Raw genomic sequence first — 12986 nt, 5'->3', positions numbered from 1 at the left:
TAGGTTGTTTTCCCCTTTTGGATGTTGTGAATAGTGCTTCAGTGAACATTAGTGTTTGTGTGTCTGTTTGCATCACTGCTTTCAAGTGTTTTGGGTGTCCACCTAGGAGTGGAATTGCTGGGCTGGGAATATAAGTCTGTGCTCTTAGCATTATTACTCCGCAGACGCTCAGCTCAAACCCTATGTCCTTCAGCCAGGGCCGATCCAACCCTGCATCCTCCCACTTCCTCGTTTCTAATACTAATGAACAAACATATCTGCAGTCCTTCTTTCAGGCTGAGGTATGTGAGGGTGGTTTTCTACTGTTTCTCTCTCTCTTTATTATTTGAGCTATGAAAGTATTGCCAGCTCAGTGTAACAAGTCAAAGTATACAAAAATGTTTTTGAGCGATCCCTTTCAGCCCCCAACATGTGTGCCAACGTAATCACTCACACCCATTCAGTTGGCTCCATCTGTCCTTGTCTCTGCTTGTGCGAACATGTATCCACATATGTTGGGACTTTGGTTTGTTCTCACAATAACGAGGTCATACTCTATGGGTCATTCTAAAAGTTACTTTTGCATTTAGCCATAGGCCATGGACAGCTTTCCAAGTCACTACACACATCTACCTCTTTTTATAAAAAATATTTTATTGTATTGTAGGTGAAAGTTTACACAGCAGATTATGTTCAGACTTAACATTTTTTATACAAATTGTTCCCTGACACTGGTTACAATTTTCACAATGCATCAGCATTCTCATTATTTCCATTCTGTTTGTTCCGTTTCCATTGATCTAGCTTCCTTTCCCCTCCCTGCATTCTCATCTTTGCTTTTGGGTAAATGTTGACTGTTTGGTCTCATACAGTTCACTGTTTAAGGGAGCACATTACTCATGGGTGATATCGTTTATTTTATAAGTCAATCTATCATTTGGCTGAAAGGTGACCTCCAGAAATAGCTTCAATTCCAAATTCAAAGGGTAACTTAGGGTGATAGTCTCGGGGATTCATCTAGTCTCTATTGGTCCAGTTAGGTTGGGTCTTTCTTAGGAAGGGTAGCTATGAGTTGGAATCAACTTGATGGTAATGGGTTTTGGGGCACCTCTTTTTAAATAGAGACCCACAATCCCTTAACCTCAATTCTAAATCCAATTTTTTTTGTAATTTATTTAGCGATAAACCTGACTTTAAATTTATCTTTATAGTTCTATTTATTCCACTTAGAGTGAATATCCATGTTTTGCTGTAGAAACATGAATGTATTTAATTACAGGGTACTCCCCCTAATAGTTATAGGAGTGTTACATAATATATAAGAAGTCCCTGGGTGATACAAATGGTTAAGCACTTGACTACTAGCTGAAAGGCTGGAGATTCAAACCCACCCAGAGGTGCCTCAGAAGAAAGGCCTGGCAAACTGCTTCTGAAAGGTCACAGCCTTAAAACCATATGAAGCAGTTCTACCCTGCACACATGGGGTTGCCATGAATCAGAATCTACTTACTCAGTGGTGACTAATAATAACACTATAATATACAGTATAAGTTATTTTAAAATAGTGTTGTAAGTTATGTATTAAACATATTATTTTCATATTTTGATGGTATATTTTTTATATATATATGTATTTTTTTACTGTGGTCAAAATATATACAACTGTTACTGGTGCCTCAAAACCTTAAATGAAGGTTCTTGCCTTTCACTGGCCAAGAATGAACAGGTAAGGCACACAGAAGTTTCCACACGAGCAAAGCTTTATTAAAGAGGCTTGCAAACGGAGATAGGAGGGCCTAGGCAATGCTTACCCCCGTCTCCCAAAACAAAGGATTTGCACGGGTTTTTAAAGGTTTTTGAGGGGGAAAAGATTTATGCTTATTCATAGGTATAGACGGGGTTTTCTGGCAAGTGTTCCACCTGGGTGGAGAGATGTTAACTACGGTGTGCGCACAGCAGCTTTCTAAGATGGCTTTAAGACAGCTCCTGTCCTGAAGGCTTCTGGGATTTGTAGCAGGACTTATTATGGGGGTCGCGCCTGTGCAGTCCCTCCTGTGATGCTGGTTTGATTCCTATCTCGGTTACTTGCGTCAGGCAGAAGTCATCCATCGGTCACCTTGGTCACCTTGCAGATGTCTGCACGTGTTCCAGGGACCAGGTCAGGCTGGTCCTTCTGGAAAATGTCTTACAAGGGAGTACACTGTTTGCTCTTTCCTTATGGCACATTCCAGGGTTTGGGGTTTATGTCATTAGCCAAGCACAGAGTATTTTAAGTAAGTTGCCAGTTGCAGGGGTCCTTGTCTAGGGGCTCAGTTCCCGTTTCTTCCCTATCTCACAACAAAACACTCTCCAATTCAACAATTTCTACATGTATAACTCAGTGACACTGACTACGCTCTCCATGTTGCGCAACCATTCTCAACCTCCTTTTCTGAATTCTTCCATCACCATTAACGTAAACTCAGTGCCTCTAAGCCAAAACTCCCCTTTCCCTCTCCTTACTGCATCTGGTAACCACGAATACTCTTTGGTTTCTATAATACTCGCTTATTTCATGTAAGCGAGGTCATACAATATTTGTCCTACGCAATTTTTAATTGGAAAAATTCTGAATTCTGAAAACACATCTGGCCCAAGAGTTTCAAATAAGAAATCATAGACTTGAGTTGCACAGTCTTCCATAGTAGGGTTCTATCATATTTTATTCAACATTTCTCCTTTTACGAGTATTCAGGTTATTTCCAGTTGTGTTTGCTTGTCTCATTATTATAAAATATGCAGCAATAAACACTCTTGAACATATCTTTAGATACTGGCGATTTTATTTTGACTGGATAAAATCCCAGAAGTGGGAATTCTGGGTCAAAGGATATGCGTATCGCTTTCCTAAAAGCTTGTGATGATTTATGGCCTTTTAAACAGAATGTGAGTGTGCATATTTCTCTGCACTCTTACCAGCTCTAGCTGCTACTAGTGGTTTTCAATTTGCAAATCATATGGTAAGAGTGGTGTCTTGCTGCTGGTGAGGCTGCACACTGTTCTTGCAGTCAGCCTCCCTGTGAGTTGCCTCTCTGGAACCTTGGTTGATTTTCAACTGGAACTCCTTGTCTGTTAGATACATCAACCTTTTTTTCTGCCGAGTACATTGCAAATACCTTCTCCGAGCCTATTGTTGGTCTTTTGATGCTGTTTATAGTGACTTTTGTCATGTGGATATTTTCTTAAGACCTTTTTCTTATGAATCCTCAGTTTCTAGAAGCCAATTCCAACCTCCAAGAATTTACATATTCTCTTACATTGTCTTGTAATATTGTCATAGATTGAATTATGTCCCCTTCTCCCCCCAAATGTGTGTATCAATTGGGCTGGGCCATGATTCCTGGTATGGTGTGATTTTCCTATATGTTGTAAATCCTGCCTCTATGATGTTAATGAGGGAGGATGGGTAGCAGTTGTGTTAGCGAGGCAGGACTCAGCCTACAGGATTAGATTGTGTCTTGAGGCAATCTCTTGAGATATAAAAGATATAAGCAAGCAGAGGGTTGGGGCCTCATACCACCAAGAAAGCAGCACCAGGAGCAGAGCGCATTCTTTGGACCTGGGGTCCCTGTGCCTGAGAAACTCCCCGACCAGGGGAAGGTTGAGGACAAAGACCTTCCTCCAGAGCCTAGAGAGAGAAAGAGAAATCCTTCCCCTAGAGCCAATACCCTGAATTTGGACTTGTAACCTACTAGACTGTTAGAGAATAAATTTCTCTTTGTTAAAGCCATCCACTTGTGGTATTTGTGTTATAGCCGCACTAGATAACCAAGACAAAAATTTATCTTTAAAATTTAAATAACGTGGAGTATATTTTCTGTGCGGTATGATACTTTACTCCTATAGGGACAGCCAATTGTCCCTACATCTTTTATTGAAAAATTCTTCTTTTCCCAATGACTTGCAATGCTATCTGCATTATCTATTAAGTGTCGAATGTACTTTGATCTGCCGTGGATTCTCTCTTCCACTGACATATTGTCTATTGTTGAGGCAGTACTACACTGGTTTAATTACAATATACTTATAGACTACTGTAATATTAAATAGGAGTGGTGCACCCTACTTATTGTTTCTTTTCAAGGCTTTCTGGTAATTCTTAGGCATTTATTCTTGCGAATGAATGACAGACAAACTTTGTCCAGTTTTGGAAAATACTCCCATTAATATTTTGAAGGGATTAATTTATACATTCATATGGGAGGTGTTGACATTTAATCCCTCCATCCAGGGTCATATTCTGTCTTTCATTCAGATCTTGCTTTATTCCTTTAATGTATGTTTGGTGTGCTCTTCATTTAGGCTTTGTAACTTCCTGGATAAATTGATTCCCATATTATACAGCTTTTGGTCACTATTTTGAATGACAATATTTTCCATTTCATTTTCCATCTAGTTCTGGGTTTTATTTTTCTCCTAATCTCCCATGGCAGAGGCTGCTAGTCATCATCCAGCATCCCACTTCCCTTTCTCACGTAAAAAAAAAAAAAAAAAAAAACCAGACCAGTTGCTCTCAAGTCAATGCTGAATCATGGTGGATTCGAACTGCCAGCTTTTCAATTAGTAGCTCAACACTTGACTGTTTGCACCACCCAGGGACTCCTTTCTCATGCAGTAATAGAATTTTTAGCTGGGTTCATGGCTACCCAGCTAAAGACTACATTTCCCAGTCTCCCTTGCAGGTGGCCATGGTCACATGACCAAGTCTGACCAATGGAATGTGAGCAGAATGTATGGGCAACTTCCCTGTTGTGACTTTAAAAAGAATGAGAATGTCACCTCTCATCCTGCTGCCTGTATGCTAACTTGGGGGAACATCTGGGACCACACGAATGAGGAGTAACAAAGTAGAAGCCTGAGTCCCTGTGGACATGCATGGAGGAGAGATTGGACTTTTAATTGAGAAATAAATAAATTTCTATTTTGCTTAAGTCCCTTTTTTTTTTCTTGAGTCTGTGACACAGCAGTTAACCTGTCTCTTAATTTTTGAATCTCCTATTAGCTTTATCGTCTTTTAGTTTAGGAGACCCTGGGTGGCACAAATGTTTAGTCTCTTGTCTGCTAAGCAAAAGGCTGGTGATTCGAATCAACCCAAAGTCACCCCAGAAGAAAGGCCTGATCCAAAATATTACAGCCTCAAAAACTCTATGGAGCAGTTCTACTCTGACACCCATGGGGTTGCCATGAGTGGGCATCAACTCAACAGCAACTGGTTTGGTTTTTTTAGTTGAGTCTCCTGGTTTTTCTAGGTATAAAATCACATTATCTGCACATAATGATGGTTGTATTTCCCCTGTTGATTGAAAAAGAGGGAGTCCCTCAACAAGCTAGACTGACACAGTGGCTACAACACTGGGGTCAAACAGCAATGACTGTGAGGATGGTGCAGGACCAGGCAGTGTTTTGGTCTGTTCTTCATGGGTAGCTATGAGTCAGAACCTACTCAATGGCACCCAACAACAACAATGACAACAGGTAGTTATCAGGGTTAAGTGGGGTGGTTAGGGATGGAGAAGGTGTGCCAATCCCAGAAGAAGAGAGGGAGCAAGTCATGTGGCTCTCCAGAGGTAGCGGGTGCTAACAGAGGGAATTGCCAGGACAAAGCCCTCTCATGGTCCAGCAAGGAGACCTGTGGAGCTGGGGTGAGAGCAAGAGGGAATGGGGAAGTCGCTCAGAGTGCGGCAGACTGTGTAAGGTCTTCTGGGCCATGGAGAGGATGCTGGCTTTTACTGCCAGGGAGAGGTTATTGAGAAGGAGTGACATGATATAGCTCACCTTTAAAGATCACTTTGGTTGCTGTGAATGGATTATAGGGTCAAGAACTGAAGCAGGATTACATTCACAGGTACAGGGATTAGGACTTCATACATATTTTGGGTGCATACAATTCAATCCATAACAGAAGCTATCATTGCTGATACACGGAATCACCCAGCAGTATCATGAGTAATAGTGCCTCTTACCTTCCAGGGTGATTCTAGCTCCTTCCCTAAGCATTTGAAGAGAAAGCACCCAAAGGCCTTCCTGAATTTTGCTGCAGCTTCATTTATCCCTTCTGAAGCAACACTGCACAAAAAGCTATTTCCACTCTACTCCCCACTTTCCTTCTCTTCTCCCATCTCTGCCCCGTGATGAAATATCCCCGTGTGGGTATTTATCAAATGAAAGATGGCATGGGTATAGCCTTATACAGTCATCTCACTGGGGTCTACAAGGCCACAGCCTGGGAGATGATGGAGTCTTCTTGGAGGGGATAGCCTGCCTTGAAGTCAATTACCAGGTGAAGGGCAAGTGGTCAGCCAAGAACTTGGGTGGTGGGCCTCGGCTGGGCACAGAGTCAATTGTCTCTGGGCCTTGCCCTCTGGAATTCACACTTTGAGGGATTGCAGTGCCAACCTGTGTCCCCTCAAAATACATGTAAAATTTGCGGCCCTTGTGCCTGTAGATACAATCCTATTTGGAAATAGGGTTTTCTTTGTCATGTGATCAGACATAAGTAGGGTAGGTCCTAAATCTATCACTTCTGAATTATAAAAACAGCAGATTAGACACACCCACACTCACACACACATGGGTGGGAGAAGAAGGCTGATGCCACTTGAGGACTGTCTGCACACCAAGGAAGCAAAGCATACCCAGGACTACCCACAAGGAAGGAACCAACATGGCTGAGACCCTGATTTGGCCCTCAGAACTGTGAGAAAATAATTTTTTTCCTCTTTAAAATCACCCACTTGTGGTATTTCCGTTATAGCGGCACCAGGTAACTGTCTTAGTCATCCAGTGCTGCCATAACAGAAATACCACAAGTGGATGGGTTTAACAAAGAGAAATTTATTTTCTCACAGTCTAGTAGGCTACAAGTCCAAATTCAGGGTGTCGGCTCCAGGGGAAGGCTTTCTGTCTCTGTTGGCTCTGGAGGAAGGTCCTTGTCATCAGTCTTCCCCTGGGCTAGAAGCTTCTCCATACAGGAACCCTGGGTCCAAAGGATACACTCTGCTCCTGGCACTGCTTTCTTGGTGGAATGAGGTCCCCCAACTCTCTGCTTGTTTCTCTTTCCTTTTATCTCTTGTAAGATAAAAGGTGGTGCAGGTCACACCCCAGGGAAACTCCCTTTACATTGGATCAGGGATGTGACCTTAGTAAGGGTGTTACATTCCACCCTAATCCTCTTTAACCACAGGCAGAGATTATGATTTATAACACATAGGAAAATCACAAAATGGAGGACAACCATACAATACTGAGAATCACGGCCTAACCAAATTAACACATATTTTGGGGGGACATGATTCAATCCGTGACACTAACTAAGACAGAAAACTAAACCAAACTAAGTTGCCGTTGAGTCAACTCCAACTCATGGTGACCCCATGTGTGTCCAGGTAGAACTGCTCCATAGGGTTTTCAAAGGCTGGTTGTTCCCAGCTACCCTGTGGGAGAAAGACCTGGTGATCTGCTTCTGTAAAGGCTACAGCCTAGAAAGCCCTGTGGGGCAGCTCTATTCTGTCACACGGGGCTGCTATGAGTTGAAATTGACTTGATGGCACCTATCAACAGCAACAACAATGTAGATCACCAGGAAGACACACCCTGTGGATCCTTGGGAGCGGGTGCTAAGATAGTGCCCATGAGGATGCTGGTCAGGAGGTAGGATGGAAGGGAGTCCACAGGAGAAGTTTGCATTCCACATTTCCTTCTGGACTCCTTTCCCTCTCATACACTTGAATTTGGAGTCAAGTCTCTTATGAACAACACCCAGGCCCTGTCTTAGCTGGTTTACAGGGTCTACACTATGCCTAAGCAGAGGTCAGAGTGGCGTTGCTGAAGAGATGCATCCTAAGGCCCTAGGAGGGTGAGAATGACAGCGGTGGGCCCTGCTGTCCCTGCCCACAAGACAGCGCCGGCAGGCTCCAGCTGCCTCCAGCTCTGCCATTCTTCTCACTGCTCCTATCACTGCATATCCAAGGCACTGCTGCTGATTTTAACGCTAGCTCCTGATCTCTGAATCAGGGTCACAGGCCCCAGGCACCACACAGAATTCTTCTTTCCCTCCCACTTCATGGAGATCACAGCAAACTTGTCACAGGACAGCCATAAAAAGAAAAAGGAACCAAATCAAATTCCACTGTGCCAGCTTGTCCAAGCTTCATCTGGCTTGTGGCAGTAGGAAGATGGGCTGTGTTTTCAGGACATGCCTTTGCCTGATGAAGAATGAAATGATCTCTGGATTTTCTTCTCCTCCATTCGCTCTGACTTTCTCCAGGGCCTTGATGGTGGGGTAGGAATGCAGGACCTTAAAAAAATATCTGTCTGCTCCAGGTTCCCCCTTGGCACAGGTGAACAGTGTAAAATAACAGGTAGGTAGAAGAAACATGACGCTTCTGGGACCACTGAGCTCCTTTGCTGAGATTTGGGACGCTCCCACCCCAAAATAGTTTCAATATCTCCCTCTAAATTCATGTGATTCTGCTTCAATACAGTCGCCTCGGCGTTTGAATCCTATCTGATTTAATGCTGGAGGGAAACCACCTAGCCAAAGGCTTGGTATGCATAGACAGCTGTTATGGATTGAACTGTGTCCTCCAAAAAGATATGTTGAAGTCCTAACCTCTGTATCTGTGGACATGACCTTGTTTGGAAATAGGCTATTTGAGAACATGATCAGTTAGGTTAACATGAGGTCCTGCTGGAGTAGGATGGGTCCTAATCCTCTCTGAATGGTGTCCTTATGAAGAGGAGACACAGAGAGACAGACAGAGGAAGGATCACACGCAGCGATGCAGCTGCAAGCCGAAGAATGCCTAGAGCCATCAGAAGCCAGGAGAGAGGCATGGAACAGACTCTCCCTCAAAGTCCCAGGAGTCAACATAGTCGACACCCTGATCTTGGACTCCCAACCTCCAGAACTGGGAGACACTACATTTCTTTCCTATAAGTCACTTCCTCTGTAGTACTTTGTTTCAGCAGCCCTAGGAAGCTAATACAGGAGCCTTCAAAATTTTAGTTGCTTTCACCTTCTTTGGACATGTTGTCAGGAGAGATCAGTCGCTGGAGAGGGACGTCATGCTTGGTAAGGTGAAGAGTCGGCGGCAAAGAGGAAGACCCTCAACGAGACGGACTGACACAGTGGTTGCAACAACGGGCTCGAGCATGACAATGGTCGTGAGGACGGTGCAGGAGCGGGCAGTGTTTTGCTCTGTTGTACGTGCGGTTGCTCTGAGCTGGAACTGACTTGGTGGGGCACCTAACACCAACAACGACCTGGTTCCATGGCTCTTAGTGCTAAACCCTGAGATTTCTGGTTTGACTGGTTCCTGCAGCATAAGCAGGGCTACCTGATCAACGCACTTCCCTTCGTATTTGGCACTTAATTTTATGCAAGCATGTTAATCACAGTGAATTGCATTTGCGGAGAAGTTTTCATAAGACTTTCACAACTGTGGTCTGTTCCTTGCCGCGACCCTCTGAGCTGACCCGCCGGCGTGACCTGGTCAACTGCCGTCCAGGTGATTCCGGCTCGTGGCGACCCCACGTGTGTCAGAGTACAGCCGTGCGCTCAGTGGCATTTTCAGTGGCTGATTTTTCAGAAGTAGATCACCAGGCCTTTCTTCCGCGGCAGCTGTGATTTGACTCAAATCTCCGACCTTCTGCTCAGCAGCCGATGCACTGACTGTACCACCCAGAGACTCGGAGTTACCAAGGATACTATCCTTTGACATTTAACATCCTTTTACATTTCTCTTTGCTATCTCCTGTATCCTAGGACATAGAAGGGTGAAAACCATGTTTCCTGACTCCCTTGCAGCTAAGGTTCTGGACTAGGTTTAGTTTCTGCCAATGAGATACACTCGAGGGAGATTTGAAAGCTAGGAGGGAAGCAAACACCATCTTTCCAGAAAGAGCCAAAGACTCCAGCAATCGCAGATAGGGGCGTGTGCTGAGGCAGGACTTCTTTAAACAATGTCTCATCACCATGTCAGGGTGTGAGCCGCCGAGGAAGTTACTGTCTACTCCAAGGTCCCAGAGCCAGAATTCAAACCCAGGTACTGCTGATCCCAAGGCCAGTTGCCTTCCTATTTCATTAAGCCATCTTTTCTTGGGGACGCCGAAGCCCCCACAGAGAATATGAACTGAGGACATGCAACTGTCCTGTGATGGAGCTGGCTCCACCCCAGGTCACAGGATAAGACCATGCTTCCCTGCTACGTCACAGACACCTTCCCTAACCCATTCTGGCATGCAGGCTCTTCTCCATACAAACCGGCTGCTTGACGCAGGGACCATGCCACATGCCTGTCCAGCCCCGTGCCAAATGCTGTTCTGGGAACATCCTCGTTTCATCGAGAATCACTGCTCCCAAAGCAGCATGACCAACAGAGAAGAGTTGGCCCTCTGCACCCGTTATCCTGTTTTGAAGTATGGTTGTCTTTTGTTATGTTGATGTAGTCACACCAGTGTTGGGTGGGTTCTAAACCTAATCCTTTCTGAGTGGCATCTTATAAAGGGGTGTGTAGACACAGATAGACAGACACATAGAGGGAAGACAGATGCCACATGAAGGTACATCTATAAGCAGCCAAGGAACGTCCAGGACTATGGACAAAGAAGGACCCTCCCCTGAAGCCCATGCCCTGATTTGGACTTCTAGCCTCCAAAACTGTGAGACTAAAAATTTTGTTCCTTGAAGGCACCCACTTGTGGTAGATTTTGTTACAGCACCATTAGGTAATTAAGATACCTGCTGAGTCTAATGTAAAAGTAGTGTTTGCATCCCTAATTTAGAGAAGCATGGGCTTCCCAGATTGATGTGCCGTGCGTGTGCTGGGACTGTGAGGGACCTGCTTCAGGGTCAAGGAGAAAGGGGGAAAACATTTTCTGTGCCTCACCCTTCACTCGCCTTATTCTATGAACAGGTACTACAGCTGGAGGATAGGAGAGAGCAGGACTCAGAGAGGTGAAAGGATTTGTGGTCCACTACTTAGCCTTCTCTGCCTTTGCTTTTCTCCTCATCTGCAAAAAGGAGGATAACCATGGCCCTACTCCACAGGATTTGTGGCAGGAGTGAATAAGCTAATATTTGCAAAGGGCTGAGGAGATGTGCTTGGTACCTAATGAGCAATTACAATTATTATGAAGCAGAGCTAGAATTTGGACCCAGGCGCTAGCAGGAACACAGAAGGGAAGAACTTTTTCCCATTCGAAATTTCCATGAGAGGGATTTAAGTACAGTCTTAGTCCTGCTCCGCCCCTTCTTCACTCTCCCCCGAGGGGAGGTGAAGTGAGGTGATATGTTGTTGTTGTTAGGGGCTGGAAGGTTGGTCCCATCTCATAGCAACCCTATGTACAACAGAATGAAATACTGCCTGGCCCTGTGCCATCCTCACGATTGTTGTTATGCTTGAGCCCATTGTTGCAGCCACTGTGTCAATCCATCTTGTTGAGGGTGTTATGGAAAGGTTAATTTGTGATGAACAAACTGGCCTTGCTCAGCCCAGCTCTGCTCGGCTTCCTCTTAGGAACGAAGATGTTTGCACACTTAGGACCCCTTCTCTGTTCCTCTAAGCTATCGGTCTCATTGGAGCAGCTCTTTACCAGACCCAGGTAGGGCATCTGAGTGGTGAATCTCTCTCCTTCTGGGGTCCTGGGGTAGGATGCCTCTTTTGGCTTTCGTGAGAACCCAGCCTTTGTCGGGAATGAAGGTGATATCTTGGCTTACATCTGATACTTCCTTATTTCTCATTTGTTCAAATCCCATGTGGTAAAGAGCTCTCAGAGACCCCTGCACTAAGTCTTTATGACTTTCAGAGCCTCTTATGGCATTAAACTATAGTCAGAGCCTTCCCCATGGCCTTCTGCAAAGAACTTCATTATGCCTATCATGGTAACATCTAGAATAGCTTTACATAGCTTGTCTATGCTTTGCCCTTAAACTCTTGGACCCCCATCTAGAATAAATACATCCACTGTTGAACCTGCAGGCATAGCGGAAACATCTCTATCCCCCAACTCGTCTGGGTGGCTTCTCACGCTCTTCTCAGCGACTATAAATCTCCCATCTGAAGCAGTGTAAACTACATATGCTCAGTATTTTTATTTCCTAGAGTCTCTTACTTCTGGCTTGATGGAGATAGAATATAAAATATTTTGACAAGAGAGCAGGGGGTGTTGACGATGCTGGTCTCAGCATTTTTGGGGAGTATCCATCACGCTTATAAACAAATATGTTTATATGTTTATAACAGATGGAAAGGGGAGTCTTTGAAATGAGTGTAGTTAATGAAGCAAACACATTGGCCATGATGGAGTGATTGCTGTGCTAGAGACAGCTGCCATTGAGTTGACCCCAATTCATAGCAACCTCACGTACAACAAGAACGAAATGCTACGTGGTCCTGTGTCATCCTCACGATTGCTGGCATGTTCAACTCCACTGTTGTGGCTATTGTGCCAATCGATTTCTGTTGTTTTAAGCCACCCAGTTTGTGGTACTTTGTTATGGTGGCCACAAGAAGCCAATACACCGTAGAACCCGAGTATCACATCCTTAGAGAGCTCATGCAGAACACACAGGCCCAGGATGCTGAAGCTTGGGCCTTTGATTTTTATCAAGTCCTCCAAATGACTCTGATAAGACTAAAGTTGGACAGCCATTGACTTGGACCCTTGCTATTCAAAATAGTGTAGGCATTACCTGGGAGCTTATAGAAATGTGGGATTTCTAGCCCTGGCTTCTGGCCTACTGACTCAGAATCTGCAGTGTAACAAGCCCCCGGGGATCTGTATACACAGAAGCCTGGTATAGCCCATGAGGGAAGGCTTACAGGATTATCAATTATTGACTTCCAGCTTGCCAGACACATGCTCTCTCATTTGATTCTCATGGCAACGCTGGAAGGAAGGTACCATTTTCCTCATTTTGTAGAAGACGCTGAAGCTCAGAGAGATGATGACTCTTCTAGAGCCAC

At 44.6% G+C, this 12986-nt stretch overlaps 1 protein-coding gene across 2 annotated transcripts in view; it reads right to left on the bottom strand.

The window, feature by feature from the left end:
• STK32B (serine/threonine kinase 32B) overlaps positions 1 to 12986 on the bottom strand; it is a 337224-nt gene that overhangs the window by 88977 nt on the left and 235261 nt on the right. The window lies entirely within an intron of this gene.

The sequence above is a fragment of the Loxodonta africana genome, chromosome 5, assembly GCF_030014295.1.
Source record: "Loxodonta africana isolate mLoxAfr1 chromosome 5, mLoxAfr1.hap2, whole genome shotgun sequence".
NCBI lineage: Eukaryota > Metazoa > Chordata > Mammalia > Proboscidea > Elephantidae > Loxodonta > Loxodonta africana.
Note: the sequence above shows the minus strand (reverse complement) of the source record. Positions and strands in the feature narration are given on the sequence as shown.